Raw genomic sequence first — 6,001 nt, 5'->3', positions numbered from 1 at the left:
TTATTGAAAATGGAAACTTTTATGAGGTTTAGTTATAAACGTAATGGATATTACTTCCTCATCATTAAATAATGGACCTATCAACCACCCTTTACTATAATAAACCAAAACCTTATCGGCTTTTTTGATCCGTTTATTATTATTTATTACTAATTATCTTACCTTTGCCATAAAAAGGAGATACGATTTTCTTCATTTTTTAAGCTATAACTATAATTAATATATCCGTATGACTATAATTAAAATCAATTAATATATATCATATAGATAAAATGATTAAAATAAATTATCACAATGTATAAACGAATGAACTGATAATTAAAATAATTTTAGATCCAGACTAAAATAATTTTAGATAAACCTCACACATAGTTAAATTTAAATCTGAATAAATATAGGCGAAGAATCAACATATAATAAGACTCGAATCTAAATATAATAATCATAAAAAATAATTTGAATTCTGATATATAATTGAATTTTTAATCTTTAAAATTAAACATGACATGCATTACTAAGGAAGATTTTTACAACTACTTTATAAAATTCTAATTAGAATCTGACACTTACAACGTTGTGCAGTAAATTTATATAGGATGGTGTCAAGTTAGACGTTCATAGGAGGAATAATGGTGGCAAAATTATTTGTTCTTTCTGACCCTAAAATTTATTGTTATGAGAGTGCAAAATAAATGCTTCATTCAATGCATTTCATAGTTTTCTTGCAGCCACGTATATTTTATTTTTGGTTGGCTTGTCTTCCTCTTCTCAATTTCATGCATCATTTTTTTTGAAAGGGTAGTTTTGTATGATTTATTGAGTCGAAGAATGTAAAATAGGGGACTTAGTCAAGGCCCGTAATAGTTTTGTATGATGGGGTATTGATATTTGATCTCAGGGTATCGATACTACAAGTGGAGTATAGATTCTACCTATTTTTGATGGTTAGATTTGACCTTGTTAAGGCCCGTAATAGTTAAGGACGATTCGTAAGAGTGGAACTTAGTCCGTGAGGGACACAAAGTACCAAGGGGACTTAAAGACACTTGTAGGAGTGGGCTACAATCGAAGTAACCATACCAAGCATAATACGTCCAAGTATCTTTAGTCGAGCGTGTATCAAATAATTAAGAGAGAGGAACGTTGTAGAGGATGTACCGACAAGTGATATGATAAGTAAGTCGAATTTTGTAATAGCGAGGCCGTGTACTTTAGAAACGTCAATGAACCGAGAACGTATGACGTCCCCTTAATTCAAAAGGTATTGAAGAGACGTTCGATAAGAGCAACTAGAGTGTCGCTACTCAGTAATGAACTTGAGTTAGGTATCGGGCTAGCTAGTATTACAGGCAGTGAACAAAAAACACAATAATCGTCGTAAAATCATGAAATGCATAGAGAACTCTTTAGAGTCAGAAATGACTAAAATACCCTTAAGTGCTAATGGCCAGAATAGAGCAGCTTCATATTAATAAACCTTCGTATAATGTTTTAGATGAGAGAACGAGCAAGATAGCATAGCAGCTAGTGAGGGGTTGACCTCACTTTAGTTGTCGAGCTACACTAGTGTGTAGTTAGGCTACCTTAGTTGCCCTGGTGAGGTGTGACATAGGGCCCTCAGATATACATGTGTAGTTGTATCAGTCCTGTACAACATATATCCTTACAGCTTGGCTTGACGACTTTGTGAGATCGAGCCAATGCTTCAGTTGAGCGAGAATTTTACAAATTGCTATATGATGGTCAGGTACCCCATCCATGATCTACCTGATGGCTATGTGAGACCAAGAGATCATTCAGTAGCTTAGTGAGAATTCTACTGATGCTATGTGACACCAGGTTCCCTTAGTTAACTAGTGTCTGATGGCTATGTGAGACCAAATATTAGCAGTGTTACATTCAGATAATGTACAATAGAGTCAACGTTGCATTTAGATAATACACAACAGTGTTAGTGTCGCATTTAGGTAATGCAAAGCAATTACAATCAGTATGGATAGAGACCCATAGAGGTTTACTCACAGCGAGACCTTTACCAGAGGATTAAGGGAAGCATGAGGCTCCTACTTCAACGATAGAACAATAAAACCTTAAGTAGGCAATACTTGGTTAAGATCATGCATGTACCTACTACTTAGTACCATGTCTTTAGCATGCTTATGTTTATGGGATTCGTAACGTTGATCTAGGTTAGCGATTATATTGATGGGCTTTGTAAGCTCAACATTTAGATGTTTTCCATTCGCAAGTTATTAGCTTGAGCAGTTCGAGGAGCATCGTCGCAATAGGACTTTCAGCATTCTTCCTCAGAGTATTGTATTGTAGCTTTAGTGGGCATATGTATTCATAGGACCCTTATTATTGTATTTAGATTTATAACTCTAAGTTTGTACTATTTTGGTTTTTAAGTTGTGTCTCGAAGCTCCGGTTTATAAAATATTTTTATAACTATCATGTGTGTCTATTTTGATACTATATTGTATGTTTCAAAAAGAAAATGAAATAGTTTTGAAAATAAAGGGTTACCTCCGTGGCCCAATGTGACACTTTAGGGTGTTACACCTCTACTCTATCCAATAGCTAATTAGCCATAAGGCTCCTAACGATATGAAAAAGAGCACTGAAACCCCAAAAGCAACCTCACAACATAGATGCAAACACAGATCATCAAGTGTCCAAGCCACTAGTAAAGCTGCCTGAGACTCATCCCACCTCCACATGACAGCTTCCAGCATGTGACGATAATTACAGGAAAAACAAAATCTTCGTATGGATAGATAATAAAAACCAAAAAATACCAGCAAGATCTTCAACCAAAAGCACAAAGCCAAAAAAATCAAGCTTCAAGCCACAACCATTAGAGAAAAAAAATGATACTCGGACACGCCACAACAGCAGAAACCAGGTAGAAACTAGACAACAAAGATACTAAACACCTCAGCCATGACAGAAAAAAATGATAAACCTGGATCGCATCCATAAAAAGCTAATCTGGCAGAACAAAGAGGAGCACTACTAGAGCTAGAGAGCCAACATAAGGCAAAATAGACAACACAAACACAAAAATAAGAAAACCAACAATGACCATTTCAAAACTATGAAGGCTACCAACTAACACTCATCCAGTTAAAAACTCCATTAGGACACCGAAGAAAATCTGAAATAGATTGAAAAGAGTTCGACCATTTGTTTTTACACCAGAAGCTTATCCAAAGAAGGGCCAATTCAAAAATAGAAGAATTATTTGTTATTAAATAACACCTAATTTCTTGCCAGACAAATGGACCAGACTATTCCCCTTAGGGCCATGTTCTAAATGGCTTGACATCTCTTTGAGTCAGAAGACTGCTCCAAATAATTATGAAGGATTTCATATTTCCAGGTACAATGAAATTGAGGTTCAAAAGCCTACAAAACCTCTGTCAAATGCCCCAAACGACCTTACAGTGTCCAAATAAATGAACTATCGACTCCAGATCCTTACAGAAAAATATACGAACTAAACTAACCAAGTTCGAAACACCCCGTTTTTGCCAATTTGACTAACTAGGGGACTCTTTGTAGCGTTACTTTTCATACAAAGGCTTTGACCTTAAGGGGTGCTAGATTCGCCCATACTATGCTCCAGAATGGATCCCTTTTAGAGCCCATTTTCAAAATGAATTTGCAGAAGTTCTTTGGGTTATAGCAACCTTCCGATGAGACTTTCTATACCAACCAATCTGAATCCAACCTGCCGGAAACAACTTTGTTGATCATAAATAGGAAGTCATGCCAACAACTAATTTCTTAATCAAAAAGAGATCTTCTGACCTCTGTATTCCAAACCCATGAGCCATTGACTCTCCTACCAAAATCACAAACTTTTCTTGACTTATTGATAACAACACTAAAGATCCGTGAGAAAGCTACTTTTAGAGACTGCACTTCAGTCCAACGGTCATTTTAGAAGTCTATACACCTCCCGTTCCCTACAAAGTAAACTAGGTTATTAAAAAACGGAATCATAGTTTTGATTCGAGATTTATATTCAAATCTATAAAGTAGTAAAGTTTGGTAAGAAAACAGATAATTGAATCAAACCGAAATTTTACAAAAATTTGAAAGATACTAAATAAAGCTTGGAAATATTATTTTCATATTTTAAAATAGTGAAATTTAGCATGGATAAGTGGAATTGAAGTTAATTTTCCCTAATTAGCCGAAATTAGCAAAATTTAGTGACTGAATTGTAATTTTCAAAAATTGTAAAGTAAAAAGTCAACTTCAAGTTGGTTCATCTTTGACTATGAGATATTTTAATGGAAGATATTTCAATGTCATTTGGTAATTATCATGATTTATTAAGGGTGAAATTAGAATTTCTCATTAATTGAATTTAGAATTCAATTATATTAAAGGTGCCAAGTGTTTTAATCGATAATTACCATAGAAATTAGATGAAAATCAACCCCTTTCTTCTTGCAGCTGCCGTGAGCCTCCATAGCTAAATGGGTAAGATTGTCAAATTGATTTTTAAGCTTATTCGATTGATTTTGAATTAAGCTATTTGATAGATAATTAATCCTCTTGAAATTCTCTATCATTTGGTATAAATATTTCATGGAAAACATGCCTGAATGATGAATTACATGATTTGGGTGGATGAATTACATGATTTGGGTGTATGAAGAACATGTTGAATTTTGAAGAATTAAAGGATGATTTTTATGTTATTGATGTTGTAGATTAATTTCCAAGCCTTTGTGATGATTAAAATCAAGTAGAAATGCATATACCCAATTCAACCAAGTTAGGGTTTATAGGAATTGATTGAATTTAGATTGAATTTGATGTTAGGATGATTGGAATAGCATGAATTTAAACATATAAGCTTGAATTCATGCTTGAAAATGAATGGAAAGTTTACCCTAGCTACTTTATGATTTTTGGCATAGGGAAATTAATAAAGGAAAAATGTTGAAAAATTCCCTATGGTCTATAATTGATATTAGATGAGTTCTACATGGTTTGAAGATTGATTTGAATCAATTTGGAATCTTGATATTGTAAAAGGACTATTTTACAAGTTTTGGAAATGATAAGACATTGTTGAAAAATCCTTCATTTATGGGTATTTAATGTTCATGTTTAATTATTGAATGCTGAAATTTAAATTGGAGTAATGATTTGGGACAAAAGTGCAAGTTTAGTGAAATTCCATTGTGGAATTTGAATGGTTATAAAATTTAGGGACATGATTGCAAAGTTGTAAATGTGAAGGTATCATTTGAGTATGATACTACAGTACTGAAATTTATTATTTAAGTGCTGAATTTCAAGTTTAAGTTTATGTTTGGGATTAAATTACAAGTTAGAAAAGTTAATGGTTGAATTTGAAAAAGTTAAGGAAAATTAAGGATGAAATGCAAGTATTCAAATGTTAAAGTGTTGGATTGGATATACTATTTATTTATTTTAAATTTTTAGTATTTTGAATTGAAATAAGTAATTTGGTGAAGGACCATTTTAAATTAAATGGAAAAGTTGTGAATTCTAAAGAGAATTCATAAATGGCAACTTGAATGCAAAGCTTATAAAAGTTGAAGGATTGATGAGAGAAATGAATATTTATGGAATTGAATAAGGAAAGTTTGAAGTTATGATGGAATTGTGATTTTGGTTTTATATCGATTTAGTATCGATTATGTTTTATAGAATTAATTTTAGCGGAATTAGATTATAGTTGAAAACGATGTTATGTATGTGATGTCGTACAAATTACGACAAATTTTGTGATTCCATTGACTCGAAAGAGAAAGGCAAAGTACTTGAGTAAAAGAGTATCATATCAAAGGTTAAGTAATGAGGCAAAAGTGAGTGCAATTTATTTATTTAAATATTTTTGATCGAAGAAAACTTGCGATAAGTTAACCTCATATTATTTTAAAATATGAATTTTAAAGTATGATTTAATTTTTAATTATGGAATATTTCCATAATGTTATATAAAGGAATTATG

This window comes from Hibiscus syriacus, unplaced genomic scaffold (assembly GCF_006381635.1).
Source record: "Hibiscus syriacus cultivar Baekdansim isolate YM2019G1 unplaced genomic scaffold, ASM638163v2 tig00111708_pilon, whole genome shotgun sequence".
NCBI lineage: Eukaryota > Viridiplantae > Streptophyta > Magnoliopsida > Malvales > Malvaceae > Hibiscus > Hibiscus syriacus.
This window is presented reverse-complemented; position numbering follows the sequence as displayed.